The 15,221-nt window shown below is 52.6% G+C and overlaps 1 protein-coding gene across 1 annotated transcript in view; it reads left to right on the top strand.

The window, feature by feature from the left end:
* GNG7 (G protein subunit gamma 7) overlaps positions 1 to 15,221 on the top strand; it is a 197,447-nt gene that overhangs the window by 136,820 nt on the left and 45,406 nt on the right. The gene's annotated exons all lie outside the window — the stretch shown is intronic.

Here is a 15,221-nt window from a genome sequence, read left to right as displayed (position 1 = left end):
GTGTATGTGTGTATGTGTATGTGTGTATGTATATGTGTGTATGTATATGTATGTGTGTATGTCTATGTGTATATGTGTGTGTTTGTGTTGTATATGTGTGTCTATATATGTGTGTATGTGTATGTGTGTGCATATGTTTATGTGTGTAAGTCTATATGTGTATGTCTATATGTGTGTGTCTATATGTGTATGTGCACGTGTGTGCATGTCTGTATATGTGTGTATGTCTATATGTGTATATGTGCTTGTGTGTATGTGTATGTGCGTGCATGTGTATATGTGTGTATGTCTATATGTGTATATGTGCATGTGTGTATGTGTATGTGTGTGCATGTGTATATGTGTGTGTCTATATATGTGTGTATGTGCACATGTGTGCATGTCTGTATATGTGTGTGTCTATATGTGTATATGTGCATGTGTGTATGTGTGTGTGTGTGCATGTGTATATGTGTGTATGTCTATATATGTGTGTATGTGCACGTGTGTGCATGTGTGCTCGCATGACTGTGTCTCTGTTTTTGGGTGGCTGGAGTGCCTGGTGAGGTGCATTTTCCAGGAAGGCGTTGTGAACGCCCTACTTCCTGAGTTCCTGCTGAATGGCAACGCCCTTCTCTCCCTTCCATGCCTGAGCGCGTGGTGCCTGGGAACAGATGGGTGACTTCCCTGTTGCCCAGTTGACATTGCCCTGCCCCCGTCGGAGTCTAGTGCTCTGAAGAGGAGACTTGTGACCTTTTAGGTCTCATCCTAGACCACAAGGCAGCGAGCTTTTCCTGTAAAGGGCCAGAGAGTTGCTGTTTTCGGCTCTGTGGCCCAGACAGTCTCCGGCTCCAGCACTCAGCTCTGCCGCTGGAGCACAGAAGCGTCAGAGGCAGTGCCTAAGTAGGATACGACAGAGGACACCCGCCCAGTGCAGCGGCTCACGCTTGCAATCCCAGCACTTTGGGAGGCCAAGGTGGGACAATCGCTTGAGCTCAGGAGCTCAAGACCAGCCTGGGCAAAATGGCGAAACCCCATCTATACAAAAAAATGCAAAAATTAGCTGGTGTGGTAGTGTGCACCTGTAGTCCCAGCTGCTCAGGAGGCTGAGGCAGGGAGGTCGCTTGAGCCTGGGAGATCGAGGCTGTGTGATTGCACCACGGGCACTCCAGCCTGGGTGACAGAGTGAGACCCTATGTCACACACACACACACACACACACACACACACACACACACACATAAATCGACGACAACTGAGAAGAAATAAACTTGCAGATGGAAAAGGTGTGTTCTGGAAGCATCACTACAGAAATGATCACGGCCAACCCAATGACTTGAAATTAAGGAGATTCTAGAGCAGAGGTCAGCCAGCAAGGGCCCATGATGGACAGTGTGGGTTTTTTGTTATTGTTTTTGTGTTTTTGTTTTTGTTTGTTTTTTTGTTTTTTGTTTTTGAGACAGAGTCCTACTCTGTCGCCCAGGCTGGAGTGCAGTGGCGCAATCTCGGCTCACTGGAATCTCCGCCTCCCGGATTCAAGCGATTCTCCTGCCTCAGCCTCTCGAGTAGCTGGGATTACAGACGCCCGCCACCACACCCGGCTAATTTTTTTGTATTTTTAGTAGACACGGGGTTTCACCATGTTGGTCATGCTGGTCTCGAACTCCTGGCCTCAAATGATCCGCCTGCCTCGGCCTCCCAAAGTGCTGGGATTACAGGCTTGAGCCACCATGCCCAGCGACAGTGTGTTTTTGTAAATAAAGTTTTATTGGCACCCACCATGCCCACTCATTGAGAAATCGTCCACAGCAGCTCTCCTGCCTCTGTGGCCGAGTCGAGCAGTTGCAACAGAGACCATCTGACCCACAAAGCCAGAGAAGTTTGCTCTCTGGCCTTTTACAGGAAAATGTTGCCGACCCCGGCCTTACAACCTCTAGCCAGTCCTTTAGCAGTGGGGGTGGGAGGGGAAGGAGGTGTCCCCCAACCATTGCTGTGGCCCAAATTCTGGTCTGCTGTCTCGGACCCTTCCCCCGGAGCCAGGCTGAGCCGCCTCTTAGGGCTTTGTGTGAGTTTCATGGGGTGCTCGTACAAGGTCCACAGACCTAGCCGTTTAGACAACACGGGTTCATTCTCTCTCCGCTCTGCAGACCGGAAGTCCAAGGCCAAGGTGTAGGCAGGGCTGGGTTCTTCCGAAGCCAGGGGGCAGAATCCATCCCAGGGCCACTCCCAGCTCCTGGTGGTGGCCGGAGATCCTTGGCCTTCCCTGGCTTGTGGAAGTGACACCCCCAATCTCTGCCTTGTCACCCCAATCTCCTATCTATACAGCATTCTCCCTCCCGTGTGCATCTGTGTCCAACTGTCCCCTTTACTTATTTTTTATATTTATTTATTTATTTATGAGATGGAGTCTGGCTCTGTTGCCAAGGCTGGAGTGCAGTGGTGCTGTCTCAGCTCACTGCAACCTCTGCCTCCCGGGTTCAAGCGATTTTCCTGCCTCAGCCTCCCAAGCAGCTGGGACTACAGGTGCCCGCCACCACGCCCGGCTAATTTTTGGTTTTTCAGTAGAGACGGGATAGGGTCTCTCTCTGTCACCCAGGCTGGAGTGCATTGGCACAGTCATGGCTCACTGCAGCCTGGACCTCCTGGGGCTAAAGCAATCCTCCCAGTCAGCCTCCCAAGTAGTTCGTTCACAGCCACACGCCACCACACCCAGCTAATTTTTACATTTTTTTTGCAGAGACGAGATCTTGCTATGTTGTCCAGGCTGGTCTCACGCTCCTGGACTCAAGAGATTCTCCCACCGTGGTCTTCCCAAAGCACTGAGATTACGGGTGTGAACCACCGTGCCCAGCCTCAGTTTATTTATTTTGCTTATTTATTTTATTTTATTTTTTTGAGACAGAGTCTCTCTCTGTCGCCCAGGCTGGAGTGCAGTGGCACGATCTCGGCTCACTGCGACCTTCACCTCCCAGGCTCAAGCAATTCTCCTGCCCCAATCTCCCGAGTAGCTGGAATTACAGGCACCTGCCACGATGCCCAGCTAATTTTTGTATTTCTTAGTAGAAACAGGGTTTCGACATGTTGGCCAGGCTGGTCTCGAACTCCTGACCTCAGGTGATCCACCTGCCTTGGTCTCCCAAAGTGCTGGGATTACAGGCATGAGCCACCACGCCCAGCCTTTAATGTCCTTTAAAATCAGAAGAATACCATCCGCCTGCCTTATATTTATTCTTCCACCAACGTGGTCATAAAGTAGTATTTTCTATGGATGGGGAATGGCAGATGTCATAGTGAGACGCTGAGGCGTCCCCTCCACCCTGAACGGATCCCTCTCACCGTTGAGACTTCCTCCGGCCCCAGCAAGGGGCTAAAACTCTTCACAAGGCAGCCAAGGCTTTTTTTTTGAGATGGAGTCTTGCTCTGTCACCCAGGCTGGAGGGCAGTGGTGCAATTTCAGCTCACTGCCACCTCCGCCTCCCAGGTTCAAGCGATTCTCCTGCCTCAGCCTCCTGAGTAGCTGGGATTACAGGCATGCAGCACCACGCCTGACTAATTTTTGTATTTTTAGTAGAGATGGGGTTTCACCATGTTGGCCAGGCTGGTCTCGAACTCCTGACCTCAGGTGACCCGCCCACCTCGGCCTCCCAAAGTGCTGGGATTACAGGTGTAAGCTACTGCGCCCGACCTCAAGGCCATTTTTGACTCGACTCTGGTCTGGCTCTGGCCACCGGGCCCCCGTCCCCTGCACCCTTCCACACCCACGTCCCAGCTCTGAACTCAGGGTGCTGCCCCAGCCCAGGCCTCTCTGCACACAGTCTGCCCCCACAGCCTTTCCAACTCCATATCTGCACCCACGCCGCCCCTCTGGGTTAGGACATTGTCTCTGCCATGACATCTCCCTTTATTCCTTTTTTTCTCCTTAATTGAAATGTAATTCACATGCTATAAAACTCGCCCATTTAAGTCACTCGGTTTAATGTTTTTAGTATAGTCACAGGGTTTTGCAGCCATTACCACTGTCAGACCAGAACACTCCTTCCCCCCGAAGGAAACCCCAACCCCATTAGCAGTCATTTTCTATCCCCCTAACCCAGCCACCGACACCCACGCACCCACTTCCTGCCTCTGTGGATGGGCCTGTCCTGGACATTTCATAGAAATGGAATCACACGGTTGGGCATGATGGCTCACGCCTATAATCCCAGCACTTTGGGAGGCCAAGGCGGGCAGATAACCTGAGGTCAGGAGTTCGAGACCAGCCTGGCCAACATGGTGAAACCCCGTCTCTAGTAAAAATACAAAAAATTGGCTGGGCATGGTGGCGCACACCCGTAGTCCCAGCTACTCAGGAGGCTGAGGCAGGAGGATCACTTGAACCCGGGAGGCAGAGGTTGCAGTGAGCTGAGATCGCACCACTGCCCTCCAGCCTGGGCGATTGAGTGAGACTCTGTCTCAAAAAAAAGAAATGGGATCACACACTGCATGGCCTTTTGTGTCTGGCTTCTCTCACTGGGCGTGACGTCCTCAAGGTGCATCCATGCCGTGGCCTGTGTCCGAGCCTCATTCCTTCGATGGCTGAATACTGTTCCATTAAACGGATGGACCACATTGTGCTTATCCGTTCATCCGTTGACGGGCATTTGGGCTGTTTGCACTTTTGCCTGTTATGACTCATGCGTCTGTGAACTTTCCTATACAAGTTTCTGTGTAGACGTAACTTTCAGTTCTCTTGGGCGGATACCTAGGCCTGGAATTGCTGGGTCACGTGGAAACTGTGTTTAACCTTTTGAGGAACTGCCAGCCCTTAACTTCAGAGGCTGGTCATCTCTGCAGCTCAGGGTTCTGCAGACATGGCCTGTGCATGCGTCAAATCTGGCCCTCTGCCTGTTTTTACAAATAAAGTTTTATTGGCACACGGCCCCACCCACTCATTTACATATAATGCAAGACCGCTTTCTCGCTACTTGGGCAGGCAGAGATAAACAGTGTCCACAGAGACCTTCTGGCCCCCAGATTCAAAGTGTCTACTCTCTGATCGTTTACAGAAAAGGTGTGCTCATGATCTACCACCTGTGACATCCAAGGTAATTGGCTATTTGTGGGTTTTAATCCCTCCTTAAAAGTAAAATAAAAATAAATAAATAAAATAAAAAGAATGCTTCCTTTCCCTCACACTCTGCACAGAAAACTTCGTAAGGGCAGAATTTGATGTTTTAATTTTTAAATTGTTGTTTTCTACTATCATTTATCTATTTATTTATTTTTTATTTTAATTTAATTTTTTTTTAAGACAGAGTCTCACTCTGTTGCTTAGGCTGGAGTGCAGTGGTGTAATCTTGGCTCACTGCAACCTCCACCTCCCCGGTTCAAGCAATTCTCCTGCCTCACCCTCCCGAGTAGCTGGGATTACAGGTGCCCGCCACCACGTCTGGCTAATTTTTGTATTTTTAGTAGAGACGGGGTTTCACCATGTTGGCCAGGCTGGTCTCGAACTCCTGACCTCCGATGATCCGCCTGCCCTGGCCTCCCAAAGTGCTGGGATTACAGGCGTGAGTCACCGTGCCCGGCCTCTACCATGGTTTAAAATGTTTGCACACATCATTCCGCCCGTCCCCTGCAGAAGCACTGAGCACATTACACTCTGCAGACGCTTCCTGTAGGACTCGGCCGGCCTCACACAGGCTCCACCCTGAGCTGCCGGTAACTGTCACCTGGAGTCTCAACTGCCCTGTGCCCGGCACACCCCAGACCACTCAATCAGGTTCTTCCGGGTGGGATGGGCCTCCCCCAGTGATTGCAGGTTTTAGGAACCCTGGGCGAACTGGTTCCTAATCCTAAATTTCTGCAGTTCTCATGGATTCAGTCCTGGAGGGAAGGAACTAACCGACCCTTCCTTTGACGCAGACAGCTTTGGTTTTTGTTTTGTTTTCGTTTTTTTTTTTTGAGACAGAGTTTCTCTCTATTGCCCAGGCTGGAGTGCAATGGCACGATCTCGGCTCACTGCAACCTCCGCCTCTCGGGTTCAAGTGATTCTCTTGCCTCAGTCTCCTGAGTAGCTGGAATTACAGGCGTGTGCCACCACGTCCAGCTAATTTTTGTATTTTTTTAGTAGAGACGGGGTTTCACCATGTTGGCCAGGCTGGTCTCGATCTCCTGACCTTGTGATCCACCCGCCTCGGCCTCCCAAAGTGCTAGGATGACAGGTGTGAGCCACCGTGCCCGGCACAGCTTTGGTTTTTGAGCCTGCAGGGTGCACACGTTGTGTGAGGGTTGCACGTGTGTTTTCTGTTTTCCCCATGTAGTCTGAGCCCGTGATTCCAACAGGAAGGCGTCATATTCTCCACCTCAGGGTCTTCTGTTGTCATGGCTACAGGGAGACACAGAAGCTTAGCTGATATTTTATTGTATTTATTTCATTTCATTCCATTTCAAGAGAGGGTCTCACTGTGTTGACCAGGATGGTCTCAACCTCCTAGTCTCAAGTGGTCCTCCTGCCTCAGCCTCCCAAAGTGCTGGGATTGCAGGCATGAGCCACCGCATCTGGCCTGATTCTTTTTTTTTTTTTTTAAATGACCAACGTATTCATTTCCTAGAGTGCCATGCAAATTATTACAGATTGCAGGGCTTTAAATAACAGACATTTTGTAACAGTCTCCGCTCCTACTTTTGGAGGCCAGAAGTCTGAGATCAAGGTGTCTGCAGGGCTAGGCTCCCTCCAGAGACTCCAGGGGCAGGGTCCTTCCTGCCTCTCCCAGCTTCTGGGGGCTCTAGGAGTCTTTGGCTTGTGGCCGTGTCACTCCAGTCTCTGCCTCCATCTCCACACAGCCATGTCCTCTCCTCTGCATCTCTAAATCTCTCCTTCTTGGTGTTTGTTTGTCTGTTTTGAGACAGAGTCTTGCTCTGTCACCCAGGCTGGAGTGCGGTGGCACCATCTTGGCTCATTGCAACCTCTGCCTCTTGGGTTCAAGCAATTCTCGTGCCTCCGCCTCCCGAGTGGTACAGGTGCACGCCACCACGCCTGGCTAATTTTTGTATTTTTGGTAGAGATGGGGTTTCACCATGTTGACCAGGCTGGTCTCGAACTCCTGGCCTCAAGCGATCCTCCCGCCTCGGCCTCCCAAAGTTCTGGGTTTACAGGTGTGAGCCACCAATCTCAGCCTGTGTCTCTCCTTAAAAGGACACCAGTCATTGGATTTAGGGCCCACCCTACAAACAGGATGATGATTTCATCCCAAGATCCGTATCATCTTCCATCTGCAGAGACCCTATCTCTGAGAAGGTTACGTGCCAAGCTTCCAGGAAGACGTGAGCTTTTGCGGGACACTATTCAACCCACTGCATTCAATACACATTCTTTTTCTTGAGTTGAAAATTAGCTACACTCCTGTTTAGGAGCCCGCCCTTACACACACGAACACCATTCTCATTTGGCTTATCATCCTTTGATTTTTCCCTGCTGTTTCTCCCACCCCACCCAACACCCCCAAATACCACCTTCACCATCTCCTCCATTCCTTGATTTGCAATGCTGCTGTGTTGTTTATGTATGAGCTTCAAATCCTCTCTGGACCAAGGAAGTTTGGGTGCGAAGGTTTAAATAACAGTTGACAATTAGGCTAAAAATTCACACATAAAATGAGCCCACTGAAGGGTTCAAAGGTGTGACCTGGGCCGGGCACGGTGGCTCATGCCTATTATCCCAGCACTTTGGGAGGCCGAGGTGGGCAGATCACTTGAGGTCAGGAGTTCAAGACCAGCCTGGGCAACATGGCGAAACCCCATCTCTACTAAAAATTCCAAAATTAGCCAGGCGTGGTGGTGCACACCCATAGTTCCAACTACTACAGGGAGGCTGAGGCAGGAGAATCACTTGAACCCGGGAGTCAGAGGTTGCAGTGAGCCAAGATCGTGCCACTGCACTCCAGCCTGGGCAACAGAAATGAAACCTATCTCAAAACAAAAACAAAAAAAAGTGTGACCTCAATAATGCTTGGGAGTGGTTCTCTTAGGATCCTGAGTAGAATGTGGGGACATTTCTGGTAGTCACGACTACGGGGTGCTCCCGGCATGGAGTGGGTGGAGGCCAGGGATGCTGCTCAGCAGCCTACAGTGCCAAGGACGGCCCCACCCCAGAGAATGATCCAGCCCCAATGTCCAGAGTACAGAACGGGAGAGACCTGTGTTCATTATTTGAAAAATACTGGGCCGGACGCGGTGGCTCACACCTGTAATCCCAGCACTTTGGGAGCCTGAGGCAGGTGGATCGTGAGGTCAGGAGATCGAGACCATCCTGGCTAACACGGTGAAACCCCGTCTTTACTAAAAGTACAAAAAAAAAAATTAGCCGGGTGTGGTGGCGGGCGCCTGTAGTCCCAGCTACTCGGGAGGCTGAGGCAGGAGAATGGCGTGAACCCGGGAGGAGGAGCTTGCAGTGAGCCGAGATCGCACCACTACACTCCAGCCTGAGCGACAGAGCGAGACTCTGTCTCAAAAAACAAAAAAAAAGAAAAAGAAAAAGATTGAATCTGTCCCTTGCTCACACCGGACACCAGAATAAACTCCCGATGGGGCCGATGGTGTAAACCAGGGGGACTGCAGCTCCTGGGACTCACATCCTCTCTCCCTCCCCACTCAGAGTGTGGATTTCAATGTGTGCAGCCTTCTGGGAACTCAGCAGGGCAGAGGATCATGGACGCAGAGTCTCTTGGGGGTCTGTGGAATCCCCTAAGATTCCAGTGTACGCTGGGCGCGATTCTGTCCCCCCCGACCAGGGTACACTCAGTAAATGTCTGGGGGCAGCTGCTGCTGGCATGGAGTGTGTGGAGGGCAGGGACGCTGCTCAGCACCCTGCAGTGCCCAGGATGACCCCACCCCGGAGAAGGATCTGGCCCCAGTGTCCACAGTGCCCAGGGGGAAAAGCCCTGTTGTAGATATTGAAAGTGAGTGTAGCTTTCAGCTGAACAGAAATCATGAGTATTAATCATTTAAAAGAAAAGGAAAAGGAGCTGGGCGCGGTGGCTCACGCCTGTCATCCCGGCACTTTGGGAGGCTGAGGCAGGAGGATCACTTGAACCTGGGAGGCGGAGGTTGCAGTGAGCCGAGATCGCGCCACTGCACTCCAGCCTGGGCGACAGAGCCAGACTCTGTCTCAAAAAAAAAAGAAAGAAAAAGAAAGAAAAGAAAAAGGAACCCGCTGTAGATGTGTGTTCCTGGGGCTGAGCAGGTGGGGACCCCGGCAGCTCCGGGGCTGCGGTGACTCACGGGCTCTGTGTGAACCTGCAGATCCCAAGGGTGTTACTGCAAACCCCTGAGTGGGTGGAGGGCGTGAATGCCTGCCCCGGACCCTGGTTTCTTTCTGAGAAGCAGAACGCAGAGAGACTTCTCAGAGAAATGTCGGAGGAAGGGGATTACCCGCTGGTCTCCCAGAAGAGCCTGCGAAGCTCAGAAACAGGGTTTCCTGTTTCTTGGGTCACCCCGGGGCAGCTGCCTCTGCTGAGCACTTTGCTCTCAGGTGCTTTTCAGAGTGCAAAGAAGAGAAAGAAGCCAGTGTCATTTCTTTTTTTTTTAAGACAGAGTTTTGCTCTTGTCACCCAGGCTGCTGGAATGCATTGGTGCAATCTCGGCTCACTGCAACCTCTGCCTCCCAGGTTCAAGCGATTCTCCTGCCTCAGCCTCCCGAGTAGCTGGGATCACAGGCGCCTGCTGCCATGCCTGGCTAATCTTTTTTTTTTTTTTTTTTTTTTTTTTTTTTAGTAGAGACAGAGTTTCACCATGTTGGGCAGACTGGTCTTGAACTCCTACTTCAGGTGATCCACCCGCCTCAGCCTCCCAAAGTGCTGGGATTACAGGAATGAGCCACTGCGCCCGGCCAACCAGTGTCATTTCTATCTTTCTGAGAGAGGCTCTTGTGGGGATTGCGTGTCCAAGAGTGCTAAGAGCTGGGAGGGTCAAAGACTCAGGCCAGGGTGCAGAGAGGAAGGGACAAGGGGAGGACAGGGCCCCTCCTGGGCACAGAAGGGCAGTGGTGCTGACACCAAAACTGTGACAGGACCTAACCAGGGTCTCCCCAGGGCACCGTGGATATTGGGGCCTGGGTCATTCTCTGGGGTGGGGCCGACCTGGGCACTGCAGGGTGCTGAACAGCGTCCCTGGCCTCCACCCACTCCATTCCAGGAGCACCCCCAGTCGTGACAGCCACAGATGTCCCCAGACATGGCCCAGCATCCCCTGGGAGCAGAATCATCCTGGTTGAGCCCCCCTGGATTATGGGATTCCATGGACCCCCAAGAGACTCTGCGTCCCATGATCCTCTGCCCTGCTGAGGTCCCAGGAGGCTGCACACATCGCAATCCACACCTTGAGTGGGGAGGGAGAGAGGAGGTGAATCTCAGGAGCTGGGATCCCCCTGGTTTACACACCGTCTGCCCCATCGGGAGCTTATTCTGATGCCTACTGTGAGCAGAAATTGCATTCAACTGTTTTCCCAAAAAAAAATTTTTTTTTTTTTTTTGAGACAGTCTCCTTCTGTCGCCCAGGCTGGAGTGCAATGGTACGATCTCGGCTCACTGCAACATCCGCCTCCCAGTTTCAGGCAGTTCTCCTGCCTCAGCCTCCTGAGTACCTGGGATTACAGGCACCCACTACCACGCCTGGCTAATTTTTGTATTTTTAGTAGAGACGGGGTCTCCCCATGTTGGTCAGGCTGGTCTCAAACTCCTGACATCAAGTGATCCACCCACCTCGGCCTCCCAAAGTGCTGGGATGACAGGCGTGAGCCACCGCGCCCAGCTTTTTCCCAAATAATGAATTCAGGGTCCCCCCGGGCCCTGTGGACATCGGGGCTGGATCCTTCTCTGGAGCAGGGCCGTCCTGGGCACCGCAGCGTCTGCCTACCCCATGCCAGGAGCACCCCCAAGTCTGGATAACCACAATGTCCCCAGCCACCACCCAGGGTCCCCTGGGAGCAGGGCCACTCCCAGGTGAGAATCACTGCCTCAAGGGAAGGGCTGGGTGGGACACAGAAATAAGATGTGGAGGTGCGGGGGTCCTGCTTGGGCCCCCTAAAGCAGGTCGGACCTCCTCTCCTGAGAATCGACCCTGGGGGCCAGTGGGAGACAGACCTGGGGGATGGGGTGATGTGGGGTCTGAGGCGGTCCCTTCCTTCCTGCCACGGCCAGGCCCTCAGCACACTGGGGGCGCGAGGGACAGGCTGGGTTTGTACTGTAGTCCCCTTTGTCGTTTACGGAGTCCGTATTTGCGAATTCGCCGGCTTGATGGTGTGTATTTGTGAACCCCAAATCAATGCCTGGGGTACTTTCCCTCTTATCCTTGGACACGCAGAGAGAGACAGAAATTAGAGTCATGGACGTGCGTTCCCTGAGCCCAGGCCACGCTCCGCCTCCCGGTTTCCCCTCCTAGGTGGACCGCGCCCTCATTACTGTCTAGCGAGAGCCTCGGGGTTTGCGTTTTTGTCCTCTTTTTGGTGATTCTGCTGTTTGCAGTGGCCCCAGGCATCGTGCTGAGGCCCCTTCTCGTGTCCCTCAGGGCCTCGTGGAGGAACTGGTAGGTGAGAAAAGCTTTGCTCAGGCAGGACTGAGAGAGCAGCTGCCCTATTCAACACTCACGTCATCGATAGGCATTCAAGAAGACACCTTTGAGCCAGGCACGGTGGCTCACGCCTGTAATCCCAGCACTTTGGGAGGCTGAGGCAGGCGGATCACGAGGTCAAGAGATCGAGACCAGCCTGACCAACATGGAGAAACCCTGTCTCTACTAAAAATGCAAAATTAGCTGGGCATGGCGGTGCATGCCTGTAATCCCAGCTACTCGGGAGGCTGAGGCAGGAGAATCTCCTGAACCTAGGAGGCGGAGGTTGCAGTGAGCCGAGATCCACCATTGTACTCCAGCCTGGGCAACAAGAGCCAAACTCCATCTTGAGAAAAAAAAAATTAGCCGGACATGGTGGTGGGTGCCTGTAATCCCAGCTACTTTGGAGGCCAAGGCAGTAGAATCACTTGAGCCCAGGAGACTGAGGCTGCAGTGAGCTGAGATTGCACCATTGCACTCCAGCCTGGGCAACAGAGCGAGACCCTGTCTCCAAAAAAAAAAAAAAAGACGCACAGAACAGGTCATGTATTGATCAGATAAAGGAAAGTTTCCTGAAACTCAAAGGAAACTACCCCTGCAAAAATGTTCTCTAGGAGCAATGATTTGTGTTCGCAAACTCAGTTTTTGTGGTGACTTCACAGAACAGAACTACCACAAATAATGAGAAGTTGATTCCAACTGTGGATATATGTGTGTGTGTGTGTGTGTGTGTGTGTATATATTCTTTGTGACTATGAAAGGAATATAACTGGCTGGGCGCGATGGCTCACGCTTATAATCCCAGCACTTTGGGGGGGCCAAGGTGGGTGGATCACATGAGGTCAGGAGTTTGAGACCAGCCTGGCCATGTTGGTGAAACCCCGTCTCTACTGAAAATACAAAAAGTAGCCAAGAGTGGTGGTGCATGCCTGTAATGCCAGCTACTTGGAAGTCTGAGGCAGGAGAATTGCTTGAGCCCAGGAGGCAGAGGTTGCAGTGAGCAGAGATCACGCCATTGCACTCCATCCTGGGTGACAAAATGACACCTGTCTCAAAAAAATAATAAAAAGGAAAGAGAGAGAAGAAAGAAAGAAAAAAGAAACAGAGAGAAAGAAAGGAAGGAAGGAAGAAAGAAAAGAGAAAGAAAGAAGAGGAAAGAAAGCTATATAACTTCATTTTACAGAATCTGAGAATCACATAAGGAGAGGAAAATCATCCACAATCCCAGCACTTTATCCTTTCCCCAGACATCTACACACACAGTCTTATTTTTAAAAATTGAGGTTCTGCAACATGGTTTGATCATCTGCCTTTAAACCCATTTTTGCTGGCCAGGTGCAGTGGCACACACCTGTCATCCAGCACTTTAGGAGGCCAAGGTGGGAGGATCGCTTGGGCCTAGGAGTTTGAGACCAGCCGGGGCAACATGGCAAAACCCCATCTCTACAGGAATAAAAATTAGCTGGGTGTGGTGGCATGTGGCTGTAGTCTCAGCTACTCAGGAGGCTGAGGAGGGAGGATCGCTTGAGCCCAGGAGGTTGAGGCTGCAGTGAGCTGTGATCACGCCATTGCACTCCAGCCTGGGTAACAGACCCTATCTCAAAAAAAAAAAAAAACCAAAAACAAAAAAAACGGTGCCCATCGGTGGCAAGGATGATGAAAATAATACAGTGTGCTCATGAAAAGCAGTATTTCCAGCCACCTAAAAGTAAGCCTGAGAGGCCGGGTGTGGGGGTTCACGCCTGTAATCCCAGCACTTTCGGAGGCCGAGGTGGGCGGATCACGAGGTCAGGAGATCAAGGCCATCTTGGCTAACACGGTGATACCCCCTCTCTACTAAAAACACAAAAAATTACCCAGGCGTGGTGGCCCGTGCCTGTAGTCCCAGCTACTTGAGAGGCTGAGGCAGGAGAATCGCTTGTACCCAGGAGGCAGAGGTTGCAGTGAGCCAAGATCGTGCTACTGCACTCCAGCCTGGGCGACAGAGTGAGACTCTGTCTCAAAGAGAAAAAAAGTAAGCCTGAGAGAGAAATGCACCGACTCACCCCATCAGAATAAGGAGCTGTGGTTCCCTGGTCAAGGGCCATGGCCTGGGGCAGGGTCAAAGTCCTGTGGGTTCTGAGGCTGACCCGGGGCTGCAGGTGAGGTGGCCCCAGCATCCTCGGTCACTGTCCTGATTTTATGGATCAGGAGCTGAGGTCACACCCGGCTGGCCTGGGCACATCGCACTTACTCAGAGTTTGTGACGGGTCAGAAGTCTAACTTCCCGTCTTTCTCTATCACGGTCCTGAAACGGTGCTACAACTCCATTGGCTGACCCGGCCAGGCGGAGCCTCTGAGTCTTTTGTGAGTGCAGGTGTCTTTGGGCAGGAGGAGGAAAAGTCCTGCAGCCCCTTGTTTCTTGAGTCTGTGCATGTTTACTAGCAGGACCTTGCTTTACGTGCAGGACTGGGTGGAGGCTCTCGCTCCTGCGTGCATGTGTGCGTGCACGTGTGTGTGTCTGTGTGTGCACGTGTCTGTGTGTGCACATGTGTGTCTGCGTGTATGTGCACGTCTGTGTGTGCACGTGTCTGTGCATGCAAATGTGTGTGCACGTGTGTGCACATGTGTGTCTGTGTGTGCATGTGTCTGTGCATGCAAATGTGTGTGCACGTGTCTTATGTGTACACGTGTGTGTGCGCGCCTGTGTGTGCATGTGCGAGTGTGTAGTACGTGTGTGCATGTGTGTGCGTGTGTCTGAGTGTTTCTGTGTGCACGTGTGTGCGTGTCTATGTGTGCGTGCATATGTGTGTGAGTGTGCGTGTGTCTGTGTGTGCGTGTGTGTGTGTGTGTGTGTAGAGGTGGGAGGGGAGGCAGCCCCCTGGATGTCTCTAGGTCACAAAGAGGTCAGGGATCTCACATGGAGTGATTCTGCCCCCCAGGGGACCCTGGGCAGTGTCTGGGGACATTTGTGGCCAACACGTCTTGGGGGTGCTCCTGGCATGGAGCAGGTGGATGCCAGGGACGCAGCTCAGCACCCTGCAGAGCCCAGGATGCTCCCGCCCCGGAGAACAATCCGGCGCTGGTGTCCGTAATGCTGGGTGGGAGAAGAGACCCTCGCTTAGGAGAAGGTGACCTCAGTCACCGCCTTCCGACAGCTGAGACCCGGGAGCCTCTGGGAAAGCCGGGACTCGGCCTCCCCAGCTGGGCTGCCAGGTGAAGAGGCTTCCCGCCGACCTCAGCTTCCTTGGCCTCCAATGCAGCCCCGGGGCGCAGGGCTGCTGAGGAAGTGTCGTGTGTGGGTGGCCCGGACTCCAGCCCAGGAGCAGCAGCCATGTGGCTCTTCTTTGTGTCGGTGGAAAAAAACCCATTGGTTTGTGGAAATAGCAAATGTTTGTGACGGAAGGGGGGCCTGGCCGGCTTCAGAGACCACAGGGGCCCTTCAGGGCAGGAGGGAAACAGCCTTGGCCACGTGAACCCGGCCCAGCCCGGCCTCGAGCAGCTCAGGAAGCTGGGCCTGGGTTGGGCCCGGTGCAGGGGCGTCTGCTGACCTCGCCGGGCAAGCCCACTGCAGGGTGAGCCCCGCTAGGCAGGACGGGGCCTCCCCTAGAGCTGACAGTGGTGCAGCTCCTGGCTTCTCCAGGTGGGGCTGGCGGCTCAGCAGCAGAGCAGTGGTG

The sequence above is a fragment of the Pan troglodytes genome, chromosome 20 (assembly GCF_028858775.2).
Source record: "Pan troglodytes isolate AG18354 chromosome 20, NHGRI_mPanTro3-v2.0_pri, whole genome shotgun sequence".
Classification (NCBI taxonomy): Eukaryota; Metazoa; Chordata; class Mammalia; order Primates; family Hominidae; genus Pan; species Pan troglodytes.
The sequence above is the reverse complement of the archived record's forward strand: the minus strand, read 5'-3'. Positions and strand labels throughout refer to the sequence as shown.